We start from the raw sequence: 26,237 nt of genomic DNA, 5'->3' as shown, positions 1-26,237 counted from the left end.
CCTTTATAAAGTCAGTATAAAAAGAACGACCTCAAATGGTCCTACTCAATACACTCTAAGTGTACTAGTGTAATTATATAGTTAAGATAAACTAACACCTAATTACACTACGACCTTCCAATGGTTTGTTCCTTTCCATCTTAGTCGTGAGCTACTGTTTATAATTTATAAGGAACCGATAACATGATCTTCTGTGTGTGACACCACACACCATGTTATCTACAATATAAATTAATTGAGCAACTACATTTATCATAAATGTAGACATTTGACCAATGTGATTCTTATTTCTAGATAAATGTTTATATCAAAAGCTAGGCTTTTAGTATACACTCTAACAACGTCAACATGATGAAAGTGGAGGCTTGCAAAGCTCAAAGAACCCAGGATGGAAGAATCCATGTCATCCAAGAGGAACCTCTGCCTATAACAAAGGAATCCATCCCCTGGGAGAAGGTTCAGCTCTATTTAAAGAGACCGGAGAGCATCACCCGTATATCAGGCGATCTACCGATCGAGATCAAAATGGATCTAGTCAAATACCTGACACACAATAGGGACGTCTTCGCCGGCCCCCAGAGGAGCTACCATGAGTCAAGCCCGAGGTAGCTGAGCACAAGCTACACCTCCTACCTGTTTCCCGATCGGTCAAGCAAAAGAAGCAGAACTTCTCGGTCGAACAAAATAAAATCATCTGAGCTGAAATTGATCAACTCTTGAAAGCAGGACACGTTAGAGAGGTCCAATTTCCGCCCTGGCTCTCTAACATAGTCCTGGTGTCCAAACCTAACAATAAGTGGAGGGTCTGTATCGACTTCCAAGACTTCAACCGAGCCAGCCCTAAGGACTGCTACCTGCTACCAAAGTTTGACCAAATGGTGGACTCCACCTCGGGTTGTGAGAGGATCTGCATGCTTGATGCCTATCAAGGATACCACCAGATCTCTCTCGCTCAGGAAGATCAGGAGAAAGTTAGTTTCATCATAGCCGATGGTACTTTCTGTTATACAGTTATACAGTTCGATCTACGCAACGCAGGAGCTACTTATCAGCGGATGATGGCTAAGATCTTACAGAAGCAAATCGAGTAAAATGTCGAAGTTTATGTAGATGACATCCTCATCAAGTTCACTACAACAACAAGCCTTATAGCCAATGTGGAGGAAACCTGTGGTACCCTGCGGCAATATGACTTAAAGTTATACCCACTGAAGTGCTTGTTTGGAGTCCGAGGGGGAAAATTCCTGGGGTACCTCTTTATTGAGCGCGGAATCGAAGTCAACCCGAAGAAGGTTCAGACCCTCTGAGACATGCAGGCGCTTAGGAATCTGAAAGAAGCACAGAAGCTAGTGGGCAGGATTACGACACTCTCTCAATTCATATCCTGATCTGCAAATCGGGTGCTCCCTTTCTTCAGGGTACTCAGAAGGGATGCTAAGGTCTAGTGGGATGAAGAGTGCAACAAAGATTTTTAGGAACTGAAGTAACATCTGGAGACTTTGCCTTTGCTGTTTAAACCTATTGCTGGAGAACCACTCTCAGTATATCTGTTAGCTACCCCTGAGGCTGGTGGCGGCAGTGTTGGTAAAAGAGCAGGATAATGTACAGTGACCAATGTACTTCTTCAACCACTTATTGAAAGAGGATGAGTCTCGATACACGACTCTGGAGAAGTTGGTTTATAGATTGGTACTCATGGCTCGTCGCTTAATACCTTACTTCTTGACACACCTAATTACTGTCCTGACCAATAGCACCATGGGGAGGGCTCTTATCAGCATGGAGATAGCCGGTCACCTCATCAAATGGGCCACCGAGTTGGGCTAATATGATATACAATATCAGCCTTGAACAACAATCAAAGCACCCTGGTCGACTTCCTAACAGAAATCCATCAAGGTGATGCTAAGGAAACATGGAAAATATATGTGGATGAGTCGTTCACTCAATAAGGGAGTGGAGTAGGGATACTCCTGATATACCCTCAGGAAGACATCATGCAACTAACCGTTAGGCTAAATTTTTGAGTTACCAACAATGAGGCAGAGTATGAGGCACTATTAGTAGGGTTGTAGGCAGCTCGGCATGTAGGGGCAACCCAGGTAGTCATTTATTCAGATTCTCAGCTAGTAGCTTAGCAAGTAACTAGCAACTTTGAAGTCAACAATGAGAAGCTGCAGCTATACAAAGAAGCATATGAGAAAATGAAGGAGGGCTTCAAGAAAGTTACAGTGACTAAGATTCCCTGAGTAAACAACTAAAGAGCAGATGAACTAGACAAAATGGCCATCTCTTTGACCACTTGGATGTTGGATAGGTCGATAGCTCTGAGCTTCCTGATAGCCTAGATTGATCTGCAGAACAATTTGGATGAATCAATTGACTGGAGAGTGCCAATAATCATTTGTCTTTAACAAGGAGTTTTGTCGGTCGATGCTGAAGAAACCAGATCGATTAGAAAGAGGGCTCATGCATACACACTGATTGAGGATCAATTACACAAGCGGGCATTCTCTCAACCACTACTCAAGTGCATAGGTCTAGGCAAAGTGGAGTATGTCTTGCGAGAAGTTTACCAAGGATGTTGCGGCAGTCATGTAGGAGAAAGGATGCTAGCCCGAGAAATACTCCTGTCCAGGTATTTTTGGCCTACTTTGTAGAGAGATGCTCAACGGCTGGTGGACATTTGTCTCTCTTACCAAATGTACCAAAACCTGACCCACCAGCCGATCGAGATTTTGAAGACCTCAATAGTCTCTTGTCCTTTTGACCAATGAGGTATGAACATCGTGAGACCTTTCCCCATGGCTCCCGGGCAAAGACACTTTTTACTTGTGTCAGTAGATTACTTATCTAAGTGGGTTGAGGCAGAAGTCCTAGCCAGGATAATAGAAGGAGCTATCATCTAGTTCCTATGGAAGAGCATCTTGTGCCAATTTAGAATTCCTCACAAGTTAGTCTCAGACAATGGTCGACAGTTCCAAGGATGCAGGATCCAAGAATGGCGTTGAGGGTTTGGTATCACTCAGGTCTTCACGTCAGTGGCGTATCCACAGAGTAATGGATAGATCGAAGTCACTGATAGAGAGATAGTTCGCGAGCTGAAGGTTAGGCTGGACCATGTGGGTGGCAACTGGGTGGAAGAGCTCCCTAGCATTCTTTGGGCACTATCGAACGACTCCACAAGAGAGTACGAGACTTACTCCTTTCCGTCTCGTCTACGGCAACGAAGTAGTTGTGCTAATCGAGGTTGGAGTTCCATCCGTTTGGCATTTACTATATGACCCTGATAATGCTGAGCGACGGCTGCTAGAGCTAGATTTTATTAGTGAAACTCGTGAGAGGATGGCCGGCCAGTTGACAGCTTATCGACAAAGGATGTGGCAGAACTATGATAAGAAGGTGATCCCCCACTTCTTCAGAAAAGGAGACCTAGTATGGAAAAGGATCAGACCAGTAGGAGACGTAACCAAGTTAGTATCTCAATAGGATGACCCCTTATAAGGTCATTAAGAAATTAGCGTCCGGTGCCTATTACCTATAAGACGCTCAAGGTAGAAGGTTGGACCGCCCATGGAGTACTAATTACCTCTAGCCTTACCGTGTCTGAGAGTGTTATTCCTTGTAACAGTAGTTGTTGGAGAGAAAGATCCAAGGTCAGGGAATGAGCACTGTTAGGACCGAAAAGTAGCTAGAGGGGGGGGGGGTGAATAGCTCTTCGCGTGCTCGTTGCTCGGCGTTGCTTGTTTCTTCAAGGATGCGCAGCGGAAATACAAAGAAACAAATACAAACACGCTAACACTTGGATTTTACTTGGTATCCACCTCCAAGGGAGGTGACTAATCCAAGGATCCACACAACGCACGCACCCTCCACTAATGAAACTCTCCTTTATGGTAACTACCAAGGGCGGAGAAGCCCTACAAGACTCAATACAAGAAGAAGAAAGGGTAGTAAAGAAATACAAACTTACAAGCTTACAATGAGTGCACAAACCCTAACCCTAGTTTCTTCTTCTTGCTTTGATCTGCCTCTTGACTTGGAAGAGCCTCCAAGAACCTTCAAGAACTGGCGATCTCGAGCTTGAGAAGAGTTGTGGAGGAGCTGGTGAAGATCTGAAATGAATCTGTGAAGTGATGCCGAAGGAAATGAACTCCTGCGGCTTAAATCGACGCTAACGGTCAAATCCCGATCGATTGGAATGCTCCCAATCGATCGGGGAGGCTTTGGATCGATCCACGGATCGATCCAGAGCGCCTCTGTGCTCTGGAAAAACTTCTGGATCGATCCACAGATCGATCCAGCGCTTATCGCGCGAAGCAGCAGCGTCCCAATCGATCCACTGATCGATTGGGACCTCTGGATCGATCCACCGATCGATCCAAGGGGTTCTGTTCTCGGGGATTCACCGGATCGATCGGTGGATCGATCCAGATGTGCTGGATCAATCCAAACATGCTGGATCAATCCACGAATCAATCCAAACCTGCTGGATCAATCCACGGATCAATCCAAACCTGCTGGATCAATCGGCTAATCAATCCAGATCTTGGTTTTTGCCCAAAACCAAGCCCAAAGCCCCCTAAACCAACATCTAGTCAACCATGACTTGTTGGTACATAAGACCTAGCATCCGGTCACCCTTGACCAGCTAGGACTCTCTCACCAAGTGTCTGGTCAATCCCTTTGACCCACTTGGACTTTTCTCTTCTTGCCAAGTATCCGGTCACTCCCTAAGACCTACTTGGACTTTTCTTCCTCATGCCAAGTATCCGGTCAATTCCTTTGACCTACTTGGACTCTCACCAGATGTCTGGTCAACCTTGACCCATCTGGATTTCTCTTGCCTGGCTTCACTCACCAGGACTTTCCCAAATGCCTAGCTTCACTCACTAGGTCTTTCACCTGGCTTCACTCACCAGGATTTTTCTCCTGCCTAGCTTCACTCACTAGGACTTCCCAATTGCCTAGCTTCACTCACTAGGTCTTTCACCTGGCTTCACTCACCAGGATTTTCCTCCTGCCTAACATCCCAGTTAGGACTTCCCAGTCAAGTATCCGGTCATCCTTGACCTACTTGACTCTTCTTCAATCAACCTTGCATTGTCAAACATCGAAATCCAAACCAAGACTCAAGCTTGGTCAACCAGGTCAACCTTGACCTGAGGAATGTTGTACCAACAATCTCCCTCTTTTTGATGTTTGACAATACCAACACTATCACTTACAATACCACATGTAAGTTAGGCTAATCCCATAGCCTAAACCTTCTTCATGCCACTAGGTAATGAATACATAAGTTAAGCCCTTCATTCTCCCCCTAAGAGGGCAAACTCCCTCTAGGTGATAAAAGCCTAACTTACTCCCTTTCATTCTCCCCCTATTGGCACACATCAAACCATGCCCCATTTTTGGGCACACATCAACAGATTCACTTGTTGAAAACTCTCCCCCTGAAGAGTTGCTCATCGTCGTTCACAACTTCACTCGTTGTGATCAGCACGATAATGAAGGTCTCATACCCTTCATTAACCTTAACCCTACATTCTCCCCCAATGTAGGCAAATGCCCATCCTTGAGCATTATCCACTTGAAACCACTTGAACAATGAGGATATCCACTCCCCATTAAAGTTCAAACGCTCAACCTTGAGCATGTTCTTAACGGAAGGTTAACCACCTTCCAAGGTTCATGAAAAATAATTTTCATGTCTTTAAAGAGTCCCTCCCCCTAAAGACATGGTGGTAACTTCTGTCATTGCACCAACAATGACTTGGAATCCCCAAAACTTTAGGAAACCCAATTTTAGAAGTTTTGAGGTTCAAATATTCAAAATTTGAAACAAACCTCAACCTAAACTTCAACTTAGCCTTCCTTAACCAATCCATCCTTGTTTTCCACACGAAAACACCCTTTTTATGTATACAAATGTATTTTCAGGGGTTTGGAATGGTTACCTAGACTAAAATAGGTTCAAAATGCTGAAAATAAGCTTTCCCAGCCAAAATCAGCATCTTCAATCGATTGGAGTTGATCGATTGAACCCTGCTGAATCGATCCACTGATCGATTCAGTCTTCTTGGATCGATCGGCTGATCGATCCAGCGAGCTTCTGCTCGCGAGAAATACCTTCTCAATCGATCGGCTGATCGATTGGAGGCCTGAAATTGCTGAAATTCAATTTGAGCCAATTTCAGAAATCCCTAGAAAATTCTACAAAATTCCAAAAATCGTATAAATTTGTGTAGACATTATTTAGGGTATAATTTATCATGGAAAAATAGTTTTCTATGAAAATACATCATATTTTCAAAGATTGACACAAACTTGAGAACTTGCAAAAACTTTAGTGTTTTCTTCAAGTTTGTGTCTAACTATTCAATGGTGATTACTATTAAAAGATAGCCTTCACCAAGGTTTTCCAAAATTATTTTAAAAATATTTTCAAAACAAATATCTCACCATTTTCCTTGGGCTTAATACACATGACTTGTACATTAGCTTTCCCAATGATGGGAAAACACATAACTATGTGTTTTGATGAACTTAAAACTCAAGGAAATGCACTAACTCAGCATGTTGAGTTTTGTTCGTCTTCCTAACATCTCACTTGTATCTATTGTGCATAAAACACATACAAGTCATCTTATAGGTCTTTGTGAGATGGTAATTTTGGTTTTGCTCTAACCTAGGGTTCATGCATATTTATCTAGTCATCTTGTGGATATTGACCATCCACCTAGGATGTCATTTGGTATGCCACTTGATGATAACTGCCATTTGTCCTTAATTTTAAGGAAATAACATAATGCATGATAATGTTATGGCATACATCAAAAAGAAATAATTTTCAGAAGAAAATTTCCTATAACTACATGATGTATGTATGTCATGACATGATATTTTTGAGTTTTTCATAATAAGTCATGAATGCACAAATAAAACATGATGTCATGGCATATAATGGGCAACCAAACATGGCAAGATTTTGCATAATTAAAATATACCTAGATTATCTATCTAAATATCCTTAACCCTTAGCTAATTCTAAAGCATAAACCCTAGATTGCCCAATTTCCTTAGGAAAATGTCAAAACCCAACTTGACATTTCTTTAATCTCTTGAATTAATTATGCCAATTAAAAATTTAAAACATTCCTCAAATGTTGGCATATTTCATTTTCCCATAAGAGTAATCACTTTAAATTAAGGCTTAGATTTGCCTTAAATTTCTAAGACAATACCAAAGTCCCAATTTGGTATTTCTTAACACTTGATTTCTTGTGCCATTTAAAGTCATCTCAAATTTCTTCCTTTATAGCACATTTTACTCTTTCCAAGAGTAACAATAAATCCATTTCATTTTCAAAGGTTAACAAAAACCTTGAAAATGCTTCTTGAGTGTCAATTTCTTCAAAGTTGGGTTAACTACCCTTCTTCTTAGAGTTGACACTCTCTAACCCATCTATGGGATAGAGAAAATGCTCCTAGGAACCCAAAACCTATTGGTGCTCCTTGGATGCTCTAGGTATTCACTAGGGATAACTTCCCTAGATACCTTCCTAGTGACCTTGTGTGGTTTCTTAGAAGTCTTGGTCACTTTTTCTAGGTCAACTCTAGGGATTACTTCCCTTGTAACCTTCTTTGTGACTTTCTTAGACTTCTTAGAAGTCTTAGTCACATTTATTGCAAAAATACTCTTAGGGATAACTTCCCTTGTATTTTTGGCTTGACCACTAGACCTAGGGTTGGTTCCATAACTATATGGAACCCTATGGTAAGAGATTACATCCTTCTTAGCCTTTGGTTTGTATCCCAAACCCCTATGGCCATTAGATGACCTTTGTGCTCCTAGACCTAGGCTATGCTCATTTTGCCCTTTTAGGATATTTTCCATCCTTTTTAGGGTCTTTTCCATTTTATCAAGCCTTGACCTCAAGACTTGATTTTCTATCACTAAGTCCTTAGTTTTTGGTTTTCCATTAAATTTATGAGCATTTTTATTTCTAGGCTTGTAGCTAAGGTCCTTAGTGTGTTTGCCTAGATTTTTATCTACCTTCCTAATCCTATGTGTGGTAGTTTTAGCATGGTAAGCTACATTATTTTCCTTAATTTTACCATGCTCTCTATTCTTATGGTAAATAGCATTAAAATGATATAAGTTAGAACTAGCATGCTTTTTACCATAATGTAAAGGGATAGACTCAATAAAAGTTACCTTCCTTTTTACCTTAGAGGCTCCCCCTTGACTTGAGCTTCCTCCTTGAGCCTTGACCATCTTCTTCCCCTTAGGGCATTGACTCCGGTAATGCCCCTTTTGATTGCAAGAGAAGCACACAATGTGCTCCTTGCTCTTCTTTGTTCCGGGAATGGTCTCCTTTGGCTTCTCCTTGCCCTTAGGTGCCACTTGGCCCTTCTTCTTGGCCAATTTAGGGCACTTGCTTTTGTAGTGCCCATGTTCCCTACATTCAAAACATATAATATGATTCTTATTATTAATTGAACTATTTATACCTTCTTGTGTAGGGGTGGCACTTGCTCCTCCATTTGATATGAATGTAGAGGCTTCCTCTTGATCCGAAATCGATTTCCCTCCAATTGATTTATCTTGACTTGTGGAGGTGGAAGCTTCTTCATCCTCTTCTTCTCTTGACCCGGATATGGAGGATTCTCCTTCTTCTTGATCCGGTGTCACCAAGAGTTGCTCCCCCTCAATCCTAGAGGTGGAGGCTTCACCTTCTTCTTCATCCTCTTGTACATGAAACAAGGAATATGCTCCTTCCTTGCTCTTTTGATTACACTCCCTTGAGAATGAAGCTTCTTGGATTTCCTCTTCTTCGGAAGTTGAGCATCTCTCAACTTCGGAGTCCTCCTCTTGATCTTGCTCCAATGAGTCACCCTCTTTGGATTCTTCTTGGTTAGGTACAGTGGAGGGGATCTCATGAGCCTTTTCCAATTTGCTCCATAGCTCTTTAGCATCTTCAACTTCTCCAATTTCCTCCAAGATGTTGCTCGGCAATAGATTGACCAAAAGCTTGGTCACTTTGTCATTGGCCTCACATCTTTGGATTTGTTCTTGGCTCCATTTGCTCCTTTTGAGAACTTTACCCTTTGAATTCCTTGGAGCCTTAAAACCTTCCATTAGAGCAAACCATTGCTCTATCTCCATCATCAAGAAATTTTCAATTCTTGATCTCCAAGAATCGAAGCTTGTGGATGTGTATGGTGGAGCCACCCTTGTATCAAATCCAAGTCCATCTTGGAATTGCATCTTGAAGTTGAGCTTTTGAATTTCTTTGACTTTGACAATTTTGCTTCAACTTCTTCACCCTCTAGCTTTGCTTGTTATGTTTGCCCCTTCCGGCGATGATTCCGGTGAAGAGCAACCTTGCTCTGATACCACTTGTTAGGACCAAAAGTAGCTAGAGGGGGGGTGAATAGCTCGTCGCGTGCCCGGTGCTTCGCGTTGCTTGTTTCTTCAAGGATGCGCAGCGGAAATACAAAGAAACAAACACAAACACGCTAACACTTGGATTTTACTTCGTATCCACCTCCAAGGGAGGTGACTAATCCAAGGATCCACACAACGCACGCACCCTCCACTAATGAAACTCTCCTTTATGGTAACTACCAAGGGCGGAGAAGCCCTACAAGACTCAATACAAGAAGAAGAAAGGGTAGTAAAGAAATACAAGCTTACAAGCTTACAATGAGTGCACAAACCCTAACCCTAGTTTCTTCTTCTTGCTTTGATCCGCCTCTTGACTTGGAAGAGCCTCCAAGAACCTTCAAGAACTGGTGATCTCGAGCTTGAGAAGAGTTGTGGAGGAGCTGGTGAAGATCTGAAATGAATCTGTGAAGTGATGCCGAAGGAAATGAACGCCTGCGGCTTAAATCGACGCTAACGGTCGAATCCCGATCGATTGGAATGCTCCCAATCGATCGGGGAGGCTTTGGATCGATCCACGGATCGATCCAGAGCGCCTCTGTGCTCTGGAAAAACACCTGGATCGATCCACGGATCGATCCAGCGCTTATCGCGCGAAGCAGCAGCGTCCCAATCGATCCACTGATCGATTGGGACCTCTGGATCGATCCACCGATCGATCCAAAGGGGTTCTGTTCGCGGGGACTCACCGGATCGATTGGTGGATCGATCCAGATCTTATGGATCGATCCACGGATCGATCCAAACCTGCTGGATCAATCCACGGATCAATCCAAACCTGCTGGATCAATCCACGGATCAATCCAAACCTGCTGGATCAATCGGCTAATCAATCCAGATCTTGGTTTTTGCCCAAAACCAAGCCCAAAGCCCCCTAAACCAACATCTAGTCAACCATGACTTGTTGGTACATAAGACCTAGCATCCGGTCACCCTTGACCAGCTAGGACTCTCTCACCAAGTGTCTGGTCAATCCCTTTGACCCACTTGGACTTTTCTCTTCTTGCCAAGTATCCGGTCACTCCCTAAGACCTACTTGGACTTTTCTTCCTCGTGCCAAGTATCCGGTCAATCCCTTTGACCTACTTGGACTCTCACCAGATGTCTGGTCAACCTTGACCCATCTGGATTTCTCTTGCCTGGCTTCACTCACCAGGACTTTCCCAAATGCCTAGCTTCACTCACTAGGTCTTTCACCTGGCTTCACTCACCAGGATTTTTCTCCTGCCTAGCTTCACTCACTAGGACTTCCCAATTGCCTAGCTTCACTCACTAGGTCTTTCACCTGGCTTCACTCACCAGGATTTTCCTCCTGCCTAACATCCCAGTTAGGACTTCCCAGTCAAGTATCCGGTCATCCTTGACCTACTTGACTCTTCTTCAATCAACCTTGCATTTTCAAACATCGAAATCCAAACCAAGACTCAAGCTTGGTCAACCAGGTCAACCTTGACCTGAGGAATGTTGCACTAACAAGCACTACAAGCAAATGCACAAAAACCCGGTCGGGTAATCCTGACCTGGATTTAGCTTAATTCTTTAAACGAGGCGCTTCGAAAATCCTCAAGTTGCAGACGTAGGACATAGTTAAGTTCTACTACGCTCTTTGCGCAAGCCTCAAATAAAGCTCTTCTAGCTCTCGGCTGGTTGTCCCAGCCAGGACGTGCAAAGATCTAAAAGATCTCTCACAATAAGTTCTTTTGGCTCTCGGCCTAACGAGCTCTGCCTCACTTATACACACAAATCCAACCTAAGGAAAGTAGGAAAATCCCAATAAAGAGTGAGGACTAAGGAGCTAGTCACTTAAACTCTGAAAAAACATCATCAGACATTTCTTTAATAATTCGATGATGATCTCGAAAATCTTCAGGGGGGGTCAGATGTTATGTACCTCAAGTGCATGGTTACATCGTTATTAATACAAAAGATATCGAACCCACAGGGACTGGTTATAAGCATTAGCTATCGCTCACGTAGAATTAGCCAAACTATCAATGGTTTCAAGTTATCTATTTAGAAGGAAAGATGAAACCTAGAAGGAAGATGAAAAAACTAGAGGTAAAGTTGTTTATCTCGGTTTGGGGAGTATTCTAGGAGTTTAGTTTCATTGTGGTGTGTACAAATATATCATGATCTACCATTTTTCTATCTTCAATTAACGTACCCTTATAGGAAGCTAGAGTCATTATCTCTAAGTATTGAATAGAGATGATCCCTGTGAAAGCCTATAACGGTTAGCCCTTGTCACGAGGGCACCTTAGTGATAAATCACAGGAATACATAACTAGTTAATAATAATAAAGATAAAGATATAAATTCAGCATGGTTTCCTACTTCCTTATGAGGGAGTTGCTTCTCCTTTTAAGGGAATATCCTAGATGTCCGTGAACGGATTACCCCACTGTCACTAGGACCCCTCGGGTATACTATCTAAAGTACTCTCTCTACGAGATTTGCAATCCCTACACAAACATTCAATCTACATGGCAATCAAACGCGAGCAATTCTCATGCATGTAAAAAGAATAAATACAAGAGCAAGTCAATATCACATAATAGGTAAAGGCATAAACATGAGTTGTTACATCATACCCTTAACCACAACTACTCCCTAATCATAGAACAATGAATTTACTCCATAGACAAAAGAGGAGAACCCAAAGACATCATGATATATAGCATTCAATTCCAAATTAAGTGAAAGAAGGAAGAGAAACGCTTATCCAATGGCGTCAAGTGATCTTTGGATCCAACCCTTTTCTTCAGCAGTTGATGTGATTATGAAGACACCCTCGGATCGTCGAACAGAGATTCGGGATTGCGTGGAATGGCATCCAAGTGATCTTTCTTCGAATGGTCGCCTCCTCTCCCCGAGAAGAAGTTTAGAACCCCTTTTATAGGGTAGGGAACGAGTGCGACACAACCCGTGCCACGACCATGCGGGATCGCATGTCCAACTCCTTCTTGGCTGCGGGTTAAGTGACACGGTCGTGTTCTTCTCTAGCTCGGGATGCTTCACACAGTCGTGTTCTCCTTCTCCTCTAGATGTGTTGCACGGTCATGTAGAGTCACACGACCATGTTCTTCTACTCCTATGGATGTGTTGCACGGTCGTGTAGGGTCACACGACCAGTGTCGGTTAGCCTTCTACTTTGCTCCTCGGTACGTCGACGATCACCGTTTTTGCTCCAAAAGTCATCCTTGTTAACACAAATGCACACAAAGAGCAGATCTCTAAAATAGAAGAGTAATTATGCTATAAATATGATAAAGAGTGTAAGAATGCATAAATCCATCATGAATAAAATACGTGAATGTGCATCGAAACATGCATAAAAGATTATAAAATCTACACACATCACACCCCTATACTTGAACCTTTACTTGTCCTCAAGCAAAATGCTGCAATCTAAATTCATGAGTCCTTATAGTATTTCATAATCCCTAGTGTACTCGCCTAACTCTATCAACTAGTTTCATTGATAATCATAATTGTGGAGTAACCTAAGTATGTCCTAAGCATAAGTTTTTTGTGCTCAGTGCAATAAGTGACTTAAACTTTTCAAGTTTCAATTTTCTGTCCTAGTCAAGTCATCATACAATTGAGTTCCTCATGTTCCCAGTGATTGGCACTTACCTGCCACACACTTGGTTCATTTTCCTTAAATTATACAAGGTCTCAAAGGACTACTCGAAATCAAGAGAAACATAACATTTATTTCCCCAATAACCTAACTCGATCTCAAAGGGATAAATTATTAGTTTCCACTCATGACAACTATTTTTTAATTCCTTATTCAAATGATTTTTTTTAGATACAAGTGTGAAACTAATCACAAATGCAACTAAGATAAATGCAAATATTTGGGATTTATATTTTTCCAAATTAGCTTCAATAATATGAGGTAATCTAGTAAACAAGATGTAAATAAGAAATCACCATGGGAACAGAAGTACTAAATAATTTGGATGAATCATAACTATTCCAAAATGCATCCACTATTCAAGCTTAAGTAAAGTGAAGGTAAGATCCTTAAGATTAGGCCAAAACTCATATTTATCTCCGTACAATACTTAGCTCATTTCATGCTACTAGAGATAGAGAAAAGAGGTACACTAAGCATACTAGTACTACTATCTCTGCAACAATACGAATTAAGAAATATACGTGCTAGTCATTTTACTATCAGACAAGTCAGCAGATAAAGTGGTCAGTTTGATGCTCTCAATAATGCCTCAAAAACAAACAAACTGGAAAACTGAAAATTAGAACAGAAATTCAATTTAAAAGAAAATAAACTAAAAGTGCAAGTAAAACAAACTAAAACTCCAGAAACTAAAAAGAAAAGAAAAATGAAAAGACATGACTTAGGTTGTACAGACACAACACCCCCCAAATATGAACTTTTCATCATCCCGATGAAACTAATATGGTGAATGAGGAGAGATATCGAGGAATTCTAGAAGTTTAGGAAAAGATTTCTGGAGCCATTTTACCTCATTTCACACAAACCTATGATATGAAAGCAACTCATCGACATCACTTTGAAGGAGTCTCATATATCCTCGAAAATCCTTTAATCTCATTCATTTTCTATGAGTCTCCATAAATTCAGTAATTTTTCTAATAGTTCTTTCTCGCTCTTAAAATATTCTTGCAAACGTTTAAATTAGTCATTCGTCATGCATATTTCTCGTGAAAGCAGGTTGTTGTGAAGGTCCAGATCCTGATGAAGTTTATCAATAATAGGACGAAACTCTTAGAAGTCGAATCCAAGAATATCCCATAACCGAGGGTCTATCTTTTGGGACGGGCGAAATAAGTGGGATCGATTGTTGATTTGCTAAAGTCAAATGCCAATTATCTCCTACGCGAATCATTGTCAAAGTCGGGTGGGGTAATCTAGGGGGAAACTATCTTTGATCACAAAACTATACTCGAATTCCTCACGACGAATCATATGAGTTGCTAAAAAGTTTAGATCTATTCGATGGACATCCTCAATCATCTCCAGATCGTCAATGTCACATCCTAGCACTATAGCTATATGAGTAAGCAATCTTCCCAAAACAATAGGTACGAAAGAAGAGGCCTTCCCTAGTCTTACCAAGTGTCTTAAAAAGAAATACCCAAAATTTATTTGCACATTATTTACCATCGCCCATAAAGAATACAAATCCGAGAGTCTCACTATTCCTTCTTTACCGCCTCTTCCAAATATCATATTTTACATAATCAAATGGATATACCAGAAATTGGGTCGATGATACTATTGCCTTAGAAACATGGGGGTTAAAATGAGATTCCCCAGAGATTAGTTGCCATATGTTTGAGTTTTCAAAGGCAGGGAGAATTGTATATGTTCCATCCCTAGGTAAATCATAACATGTATTAAATTCCTTAAGTGTTCATTCATAGTCATCATTAAATAAACAGAATTTCAATGTCCCCTTCCTTGAACATTAGCAACAGTGATCGAGCTTAAAATTTCTAAAACAATTCTAGAATAAGTTGGGTACTTAATATTCATTAAGTTAGTCTAACCTATTCTTTCAAAGAGTCAATCTACGTCATCTCTTAAACCCAACACTTCTAAGGTCTCTTGGTCCATAAACCTAGTGCCTAAAATAGAGCGTTTAGATAGAGAATCATAACGATGCATTTGTTCATCACAAGAGAAAATGATGCCAAAATTGTTAGATGTACCTTCGAAGCGTGAACTTCCCTCATTTGAGACTCCCCACTTCTCCTTTCCTTTGCTTCGGCGAGTGTTCCCTTCAATGAGATTCGACATCACAGACGATGTGAAAGGTGGACTCGAATGAAGTGAGTGAGGGGGATGGAAAGTAGCACTTTAGGAACTTGTAGGAAGAAGAGGAGATGAGGCGGGTAAGAAGAAGAAAAGAAATCGGCGGGCACAACCGTGTAAGGTTCCGCACGCCCGTGCCCTAAAGAGGATGGAATTGGGTTGGGCAGTGCAAGGTTCTGCACGACCTCTTCCTCTCGGCTTCACACGGCCATGTCATTTAACACAGCCGACTTTTGCTCCTCCTCGGCCTCGGTCACAAGGCCATGTCAATCGACACAACTCGTGTTTTCTTCCTCTCGGGTGACCTCGTATGGTTGTGTTAGTTGACACAGTCAGCTCTATTCTCTGCTCTGCCAAAGCCACATAGCCGTGTGAGTTCACACGGCCTGTGGCATTTCCATTTTTGCCAGCATCACACGACCGTGTAGGGTCACACAGTCGACCACTTGACTTGCGTAGTGGTTGAATTTTCTCCTCTTTGACTCCTCCGACACCTTCACGCCCATGAAATAATCATGGCCAGCTCATGGAGGTTATGCACAATCTGAAAACAAAGAGTTAGAAACAAATGAACTTAACTAAGAAAACAAAATAACAAACTGAAAACTAATTAAACAGAAACCCTTGGGTTACCACCCAAGAAGCATTTATTTTAGGTCTTTAGCTCGACCTCGTCTCGGTTAATGTGGACTAAACCCATGAAAACACGACGGTTCCCCTCCTAGAGTTAATACTTCAGTTTGCTCCTTCATTCTTGCTCATGCAAGGCATATGTACATGTTATAATTAGTCGGTGACGATCTCTCCAATCTTGCTGAATCCTGCATTACTTCAGGTGGCCTCCCATGGAAACGACATTCCTTAATTTTGTGAACATTCGACTTGCTGATATTTTCCTGAAAAGAAGAGACACGTTTAGGAGAATCAGATAAATCAAATTCTAGTCTTTCCTTACCAATCTCCATGGATAACTTATGGTTCTTCACATCAATGATGACTCCAACAGTCGCAAGGAATGGTCTTCCAAGGATGATTAGGCTCTAGGGATCCTCCTCTATGTCTAAAACAATAAATTCTATGGGTATGATGCATCCATCCACCTCCACCGGCACATCTTCTATTATCCCCATAGGGTATCTGCATGAATGGTCAGCTAACTACAGTGTCATAGTAGTTAGTTTAATGTTCCTGAGGCCTAGCTTGTTACAAATAGAATATGGAATAAGGCTGACACTCGCCCCCAGATCACAAAAAGCCTTATCTATAAATTCTGATCCTAATTTGCAAGGTAAAGAAAAACCTCGAATCCTGGAGTTTGGGGGGAATGACTGTCGTGAGCAGTGCGCTGCATTTTCCTATCAATGCTACGGTCTTGAAATCGCCCTTCTGTCTTTTATTGGACAAAATTCTCTTTAGAAATTTGGCGAACTTTGGCATTTAGTGAAGGGCATCTATAAGAGGTACCTCAATGCAAATCTCCTTAACCTTTTTTAGGAACCTATGGAACTCCTCATCCTTTTGGGCCATTATTAGCCTTTGGGGGACAGGAATTCTTTGACTTTGTGGTGAAAATGGAAGAGTCCCTTCACCCTTCTTGGTGATCTCTTCTTTGATTTTGGCCTGGACCAAATTCGGTGTGAAAGGAGAGGGCTCTTCCTTTGAGTCGAATCCTTTCTGAGCAGTCATTTGGGGATCTCCCAAAGTCCATCCGCTCCTTAGCTCAATCAGGTTGCAATGTTCCACTGGGTTTGTATCAGGTTTTCCTAGCAATGCTCTTGGTGCTCTTGAAAAGGACTGAGCTATCTGAGCAATTTGTCTATCTTGCATCTTTTGGTGCTTCTAAGAGTTCTTCATTCTTTGATTCAATTGCTTGAGATCATTTTTCATTTCCTTTTGTTCAATGAGAACTTCCTCAAGCATCTTTTCTATCCTGAACAACTGGTAGCCTTGTGAAGGCTACTGTTATTGATAGATTTGTTGCCCAGGTTGGTAGGTTGGCTTTGCACTTGTAGAGGTTCCTTGGTCTTGATTGCCCTGGTAAGAAAAATTCGGATGATTCCTCCACCCAGGGTTGTATGTATTGGAGTACGGATTGTTCTGCCTTTGGTTGTAACTGATTATTGCATCGCATTGCTCAAATTGATTTATTTGTTCAGATATTGGCCTAGGGGCAAGTTTCTTGAGCGTGGTCCGAACCTCCGCAAGTCTCGCACACACATGCAATTACATTGGCGGTACTGTTCCCCATGGTCTCAAACTTTTTGGTTAGAGCATCCAACTTTGCAGACATGAGTGTAACTACATCTACATCAAATTTTCCTGATGCCTTGATTGGATTTCTAGAGAAGGGGCTCCCAGATCTTTCAAATGCCCACTGATGATGGTTCTGGGCTACATTTTCTATTATGTCTTTGGCTTCATCTAAGCTTTTGTTCATTAACGCCCCTCCTGCTGCAGAATCAAGGGACACCTTCGTGTGATAGTTGATGTCATTATAGAATGTATGTAGCACCAACCACTTCTCAAGCCTATGATGGGGACACTGTCGGTAGAGCTGTCAGACGAGTCAACCCGTGGTGGGGCAGATCGGCCTGTGACGGGCCAACCATTTAGCGAGGCGGGGTGGGCCAACCCGTCAACTTGGTGGGTTGGGAAATTTTCAACCCAACCAAATCCAAGGTGGGTTGCGGATTTGGTGGGTCAACCTGCGGGCCCAACAAAATTTTTTTAAAAATTAAAAAAAATATTTCATATCTTCAAAGTTTTACTTCAGAAAGGTTTTATTAATCAAATGTATTCATAAACATGTATTTTAAATATAAATTGACACAAATGAGTACTTTTGTTGGATGAATAAACTTGTGTTTCTCAACTCACAAGCCAACCTAAGCCCATCGCGGGCCGACCCGCACGAGTTGCGGGCCTAGGCGGGTCAGCCCATTGCAGGTTTTGGTTGATAAAATTCCAACCCAACCCGCTTAAATTATTTGGCTGGGCGGGCCAACCCAACGGGCCCAACCCAAATTGATGACTCTAATGTCGGAGCATACTCTTGAATCTGTCTCATGCTTCAAATAATGACTCTGAGTCTGTCTGTCTAAAACTCGCTATTAAGTTCCTCATGTGAGCTATTTTGTTTAGTGGGTAAAATTTATTCATAAATCACTGCTCACACTATTCCCAGGATGCAATACTGTTCGTTGGGAAGGAATTAAGCCACTGCATGACTCCATCCCTCAAAGAAATTCCAAAGAGAAGTAGTCTCATCATCTCCGGTGGAACTCCATTCACCTTCATCGTGCTACAGATCTCATAAAAGTGTTCCAAGTGTTGGTTCGGGTCATCATGTGGTCCTCCTCCAAATTGAATTTGCTGAACCATGTGGATTACAGCAGACTTAATCTCAAAGTTGTTAGCTTCAATTTGTGGTCTGGTGATGCTAGACCGAAGCCCACGTGCATAGGGTGATGCGTAGTCTTTCAAACGTTTGTCAGCTATCTCAGATGTTTCTTGTTCTTCTTGGAGTCTTTGCAAGTTTCTTCTACTCAGGAAAGTTCTATCAATCTCTGGGTCGAACGATAGAAGTTCTCCTAAAACATTAGCTCTTCATATGCAAGAACAAGGTATTGAATATACTATGTGCAATAAGAAAATGAAGGGTTTTTTTTCAAAAATAAATAGTAAAATGCAGAAATAAAATTATAGAAAAAAGTAAAATGTAGAGGAAAATAAAGAAAATAAGATTTAGTCTAACTCAATATGATTATTACTAATGTTATAAGCACAATCCCCGGCAATAACACCAAAAATATGTTATGTACCGCAAGTGCACGGTTACGTCGTCAGTAATACAAAAGATATCGAACCCACGGGGATTGGTTATAAGCACTAGCTATCGCTCATGTAGAATTAGCTAAACTATCAATGACCTGAAGTTATCTATTTAGAAGGAAAGACGAAACCTAGAAGGAAGATGAAAGTGTTAGTTAGAGCCCTAGAGCCAATCATTTGATGATTGTATTATGGACTTATTGTATCATATTCTTATATAAATAAAGATATTTGATTTTTGGTTATTATACTTACTTGTATTGGTGCCCAATAAACTAAGTATAATAGCGTTCTTGAGTAAAAGGTTCTTACCTATATCAATCGGTTAGTTGAACCGATGGTGAGATGATATAGGGAACACTACTCTTAATCATTCCTAGTCGAGTATTAACATTCAGGGACAATGTTAATGCAATCACTACAACAAAAACATTAAAAGACAACGGTTAAAAACCATTGTCGTAGGCCCTTTAAAACCGTTGTAACTGGCAGTGTTGTTAAAAGTGGAGGCTACGACAACGGTTTTAAACCGTTGTCTTTTGAATGAAAAGACAACAGTTTTGCAACGGTTTTAAACCGTTGTCTTTGAATGAAAAGACAACGGTTTAAAACCGTTGTTGTTTAGAGCATTTTTTATTAACACTGCTAGTTTACAACCGTTTTTGGGGTTTTGACAACGGTTTTTAACCATTGTCTTTGAGGGTGATAGACAACAACAACAGTTTTAGATCATTGTCTTTTAAATTATTATCTTTTAATACCAATATATCATATTTCAATATAAATATATAATAAAGAATCATAATCACAAAAGAAAGAATATTTTCCATATCAATGTCATTCAAAATGTTACTTATACAAGAATTATATTACAATCACAAAAGAAAAAACATGTCTAATATTCAAATAAAATTTATCCCAATACAAATAAACAAATAAACTTCATTTACAACTAATGAATAATTGTCAAAAGACTAGAAACTTGTGATGGTGGTTCATGCCATGTAGGATTGCAAGTAATTATTGTCAACTCAAGCCCCATCAAAATCTTCAACTTGTAGAATTTCATCGGACTCCTCTTTCTCACTTGCTGATTCTTCCATATCAACCTTTTCCAACATTCTGGATTTTTGTGAATCAAAGTATGTGAGCAAAGCACCAAAAATAAAAGGGAAGAATATAATACCTGTAGAAGACGTAAAACAGGGTTGATAGCTGAAATTTGGAGAAATGTAGTTGCTACAATCACAATAACAGATTTGATAAATCATACTCTTCAAGTACCCCATTCATATCGGCAAATAAAACCACAACATAAAACTTTGTCAATAGAACCTGCAAAATATAAACATATATTAGAAGAGTTCATCTTTATCTGAAGCACTAGTAACTCTTGACCATATACAATTTTTGATACAAGGAGAAAGTTTCATGAAGGTTTATCCTTGACCTACAAATGAAGCTACTTTTTAGTGTTGTATTAATGTAAATGGTTTTCCAAGTTTTGAAGTATTAATAAAACTCGACTTAATGAAGTTAAAGCTTATCCTAGAGCTCAATAAGTTTCTCATGTGACCTGCTGTAGGAAATTCTAAGAAACAACATAACAAGCCTTCTGGCAGTACAAAAACGAAGTCTGCTGAAACAGAAATTTCTGTCTCAAGACTTGACATACCTGTTGGCCTCATCAAAAAAGTTCAGAAGCACCCAGATGCAGATTCACTCTATGTTGAAGAAATTGATGTCGGTGAAGAATCCCCTCGAACAGTTGTTAGTGGCCTCGTGAAATATATTCCTCTTGAGGAAATGCAGGTTTATTTTGCTTCCCTTTTCAAATTTTTCTTCCATTTGGATGTGAATTTCCTATGTTCTCTAAATCACTGGTGCAGAATCGGAAGGTTTGTGTCCTTTGTAACTTGAAGCCTGCAACCATAAAGGGCATTAAGTCACAAGCAATGGTCTTGGCTGCATCAAACGATGACCACACAAAGTTAAGTCGTTAACTCTGCCTCCATTCTTACAAGTCTTTGCTTTTACTAACCTGTTAGTTTTTTAGTATTATAATATTGGTTGGTTTACCTGGGAAATTATCATCTTTACATGTGATCATTCATCAAGAACGACTAATGAATTCATTTTGTTTCCAGGTTGAGTTAGTTGATCCACCATCATCAGCCAAGGTTGGTGAACGAGTGACCTTTCTGGGATACTCAGGCGAACCAAACAGCGTCTTAAACACCAAGAGCAAAGTTTGGGAGAAGCTGCAGGTTGATTTGCAGTCTAATAAAGAGTGGTTGCCTGTTATAAGGATGTGCCTTTCACAACATCTGCTGGTGTTTGTAAAGTTTCGTCTATCACAAATGGAGCCATAAGGTAGATAATCTGCCTTTTTTACATTAAGGTCCAATGCATTATAAACCAAAAATTATAACAAGTATGAGGTCAAAAAAGTATTGAACAACAAACATAAATCTTAAATGAGTTTCACATGCTAAATAAACTCCATCAAGAAACTACTACTTGATTAAAGGATAAAATTTCTAGTCTTAGTGAAAGTGCAGGCTCAACTTGCAACTTTAATCAACTTATTCAAGCAATAGCGAATACAACTTGATCAAGGGCTTCATGTAATTCCCACTAGTGGGTGATTCTTAATCAACAATTATTATCTTAAAGGAGAGATCAAGGGATTCTCGGATAAATCTATTGTAGCATTGCATAAACTAAGCTAACTAAGCTCTGACAGATCTTGTTTCGCCATCAAGTTTCTAGAAACAAAATAAAACCATTAGTGTGTTTAAGAAAACAAAGACTTCTAATCTACTTATATGTCAAGCGCCCAAGAGGTATGCGTTTCATCAAGACTAATAATCTGTGAATAAAGTCAATAGGAGATTAAGGACTAAGATTAAGGGCACTTTCAAAGAGGAACAATTATAACGTCAAGCATAAGGAAAAATATAGAATTAAGTAAATTATACAGTAGCCCAGCACAAGTGACACAATAGACTTCTTCCGAGACAACTAAGATATTAACAGACTTATTTTGCACTCATTTCTATCTCAAGAATATTCCATTAAGAGGGAAAAAGCTAAACTAGATGCAAACTAACCTTTCCATTCGGCATTGCAAGTATTTCTTTGATTCGCTCGATCTCTACGATTAGAAAAATGAGAAGGCAATAAGAAATAATCATAAGAAATCTAATACATAAAGGAGTATAAAAGAATCTGACAATGTTTACTCGCATTGGAAGAATAAATTATATCATTGGATTATAGCACCAGAAAAACATGCTAATTACATCAATTTTTAATCTCTAAAGTCAACACAAGGATGTCACTAGATGCTAACCAATTTGCACTTGTCACTAGATGCTTGAAAGATCTTAAAGTGAAAAACTATGGAAAATTGGCAAATATTAATCAAAGGACTACATAATGGAGAGAAAGAATAGCAACATCTAATAGTTATCACACATTGCAATAAACTATGAGAAAGGTAGCACACAGATATAATTAGAAATTCTTCACAATTCTAACATGCTTAAAAAAAATCAGTATGGGGAAGTATTAGCAAATAAAGGACTAGATCTAATTAAATGAGTCAAAGAAATCACCTTCTCACATGTCTCTCGTTCTACTGTGAAATCTTACAGCATAGTTACACAGATCTAATGGATCAGAGCCAGGTCAAAAATGTAGCAGACAATCTTAATTCATTACAGGAAAGATGTGTGATGAGAACCATATCCACTGTGGGTCTCAATTACTTCAAGCTGGCGGAGGGCAATCCAAAGCACTCGCTTAGCTCTATAATTCAATATTCCAAGTTCGCATATCTTGGATGTTCTAACATCTACACCTAGAAGATATCCAAGCATAACAGGTCAATGTCAATGCATATTGAAGCTAGAAATTAGCAGTTTGAAAGGATAGCAAAGAGATTCATCATGTGCATTGAGCTTGTTAGCACTTCTAAGGTAAAGGTGCCACAACAATAATCTTTTAGTCTATACCATGAATCCAAACATACATCTTATAGGGAAATTGAATCTGCTTGGAGCTTATTCATGAATAAGCACCTGTTGTCAACAATAATCATATTGAAGCTTTGGAAGCATCTTATACATACACAAACAAAAGGGAAATTGTAGATGAATTAAGGCATGCTTGTACTATAATACCTTGTCTTCAGGCACATGATCATGTGAGTGATCTCCATGCCCTTCCCAAGGATGACGCCAACCCTGAATAGGTGTTTGTACAACAGTTATATTGAGATGACCAAGGTATAGGATGATATTCATAGTAAGGTAATTTACCAAGACTACTGGTCCATCTTGCTTGGCCCTATAAAGAATCCAAAACCTGCAAAGGAATGTATATTCACATGGATCATCATGGTTATGTTTGAAAAAAATGAAAGCATTATTTAGAAAAAACCAGCATTTAAAAGACATTTTTTTAATCTGTCATTTGATTTAATGTTTGCAAGGAAAAAGATCTCGGCAGAAATATTATTGTAGAAATTGGATGAAAATTGTTATTTGTTTCATCATATTTGTGTCAAAGTCAGTAAAAGTCGTGAGGTGTTGAATTGAAATGCCCACATAGTAACCCATAGGGAGAAAAACATGTCAGGAATATATTACTTTTGCAATAAGATAAACACCAGAACTATCTCTCCACTTGAGCATATTAACAAACATGATCTCTGCCTTAGACATGTTGAAGTTCCGCAATCACAAAAATCTGCAGAGAAGAATAGAAAGCTATAGCATCAATAGTAAAATTCTTTCACACGATATAGAACTAGGACATGTATGATCAATATAATAATAAGAAGGATTCAAAAAGAGAAATTTCTTCCAGCTACTTAACAAATGTATTCTAGCCATACCGGAGAAGTGTATGGTAGTCATCATACTTCTCAGGTAGCTGACCCTTCGATAGTAGTGTGTCCCTCAACGACTTCACCACTTTCTCCTCATTCGGATCGTGGACGCCTTGGAACATCGTTGGAAATGCATTGCTTTTGCTGACCTTAGTGAGCGATTTCTACAAGGACCTGAAGGTCAATTTTGAAGTCAAAGGGGGCTTCTTCTTCTCGGGCTCCGGAAAATGCCAATGTGATTCCAAAGGTCCGTAGAACGTGTTTGTCCTTCTCGTTTGCTTCTGTTCCTCAGTGGTCGTCGAATTCCTCCTCGAAGAGTCACCATTGGACCTGGCTGTAGGATAGTTACCCTTCCACCAAGAACTCATTTCGCTTACCAGCTTTCTTTATCTCCTAAATTTCGCAGAATGCCTAGTTTTGACAGAAGATGGAGGTGGAGGTTGGAGGGAAAAGCCTGGCTTCCCTGGAATAACTTCAAGCGCTGAGTGGAAGCCATGGAAAGGAGATCGCCCTCCATCTTCAAATGATCTGTAGAAGAAAAGGAAAAAGCAAAGAATATGAAAGCGTGCGATGGACAAAGGAGCGATCGAGTCGAGAGAGGAATAAAACAGAAGTGCTGCTTGATCTTAGCAGTGCTCCAAGGTCGTCGAGGTCGCGGTTGGTACAATCCGTGGCTGCAGATCAGAGGTATGCGATGAGGTTTAGGATGCGTCGACAAAGATCGCCACGCATTGAAAACCTCTAAGCCTTCCATTCTACTCCAATCCCACAGCTGCGCGCTCACCATCACCATAGAAAACGAGAGAGCAAGTGAGAGGTTTTAGGGATCGAGAAGGTAAAGGGGCAGAATGCAGCGGCAAAAAATTTCAGAGAGAGGGAAAGACAAAACGCAGCAGCGGCAAAAAATTGCGAAGGGGAAAAAGCGGCGAAAGAAGAAAAACAACGCTATTCAATAACACTTAATAGACAACGGTTTTCAAAAACCGTTGTCGTAATCCCAAAAAAAGCGCACATAGACAACATTTTTCAAAAACTGTTGTCGTAGCCTTTAAAAACCGTTGTCGTAGCCCCAAAAAAACATAAATAGACAATGGTTTTTAAAAACCGTTGTCGTAGGCCAAAAAAATTGCTAAAAGACAACGGTTTTTGTTAAAACCGTTGTTAAAAGGTAAAAAGACAACGATTTGGTATAAAACCGTTGTCGTTTGAGTGTTGTTGAATGCAGATTTTCTTGAGTGAATAAGACTAGCATGTAGGTCAACTCGATGACTTGATCTCACAAGTCATGGATATAGAGATATCAAGTTGACACATGGGTATGCATTGGAGAATGTATACTGAATGACCCGCCATGAGAAAGTATCGTGGATCGTTATATGAGTGTCATATACTTTCTCATGTGGCTATTAGTATGATTACTAGTCCTTAGACCTGAAGTCACCATGGATCCCTACATAAGGAGTTATGTACTTTGATTTCGTCAAACGTCACCCGTAACTGGGTGGACTATAAAGGCGATTACTGGGTATGTAACGAATTATGCAGAGGGATGTAAGTGCATGGTCATGCCCAAATGAGTCAATATGAGATATTGAGCTCATTTGATTTAGTGAGTCTACTTGGAGATCAAGATTTAGATCGGTCAGAGGATGACACGGTCTATGCCTCACATTGATCAATCTAGATGTTTAGGATAGAAAGACACTTATCATATATTGTGAGGAGTCACAATTAGTAGTCACAAGGTGATGTTGGATCTCAACATTCTTGTAACTTGGGTAGTAATGATGTGTTGGTAGATACCGCTCATTACTTATGCTCCTAAATGGGTTTAGGGGCATTGCCAACGTTACAAGAACCTATAGGATCACACACTAAGGACAATTAGATGGAGATTAGGTTCATATGATGAACCAAGAGGATTAAATTCATGTGATGAATCAAATTAGATTAAGAGTAATCCTAATTGGGCTAATTGAGTTGGACTCAAGTTGATTCATGTGTTCAATGAGTCTATTTAGATTATGACTGATTGAATCAATTTAATTAAATGAATTAGATTCATTATATTAAATTGTCTTGAATTAAAAGGTTGGATTAGATCAACCATGAGAGAGATTAAGTCAAGTTTGACTTGACTTGAGAGGAAGAGGAAGAGTCAAGTTTGACTTGACTTTATGCTACATCATTTGTGACTTGGCATTAAGTGGCCAATGATGATGTGCCACATCATCATAGTTGACACATGTGTA

The 26,237-nt window shown here is 40.2% G+C and overlaps 2 long non-coding RNA genes across 3 annotated transcripts; both read right to left on the bottom strand.

Annotated features, from left to right (window-relative positions):
• Positions 1-20,157: 20,157 nt before the first annotated feature.
• On the bottom strand, positions 20,158-20,899 carry LOC122032421. The gene is made up of 3 exons (XR_006126071.1): positions 20,764-20,899; positions 20,275-20,423; positions 20,158-20,210 (listed from the first exon to the last, which is right to left on the bottom strand). It is a non-coding gene; the product is annotated as an uncharacterized LOC122032421 (long non-coding RNA).
• Positions 20,900-20,930: 31 nt separating this feature from the next.
• Positions 20,931-24,107, bottom strand: LOC122032420. Of its 2 annotated transcripts, XR_006126070.1 has the most exons (4): positions 23,414-24,107; positions 23,276-23,338; positions 22,709-22,953; positions 20,931-21,011 (listed from the first exon to the last, which is right to left on the bottom strand). It is a non-coding gene; the product is annotated as an uncharacterized LOC122032420 (long non-coding RNA). The 2 variants fall into 2 exon arrangements; XR_006126069.1 differs by lacking the exon at positions 20,931-21,011 and having other exon boundaries at positions 22,645-22,953; positions 23,414-23,574.
• Positions 24,108-26,237: the final 2,130 nt, after the last annotated feature.

Source organism: Zingiber officinale, chromosome 11A, assembly GCF_018446385.1.
Source record: "Zingiber officinale cultivar Zhangliang chromosome 11A, Zo_v1.1, whole genome shotgun sequence".
Lineage (NCBI taxonomy): Eukaryota > Viridiplantae > Streptophyta > Magnoliopsida > Zingiberales > Zingiberaceae > Zingiber > Zingiber officinale.
Note: the sequence above shows the minus strand (reverse complement) of the source record. Positions and strands in the feature narration are given on the sequence as shown.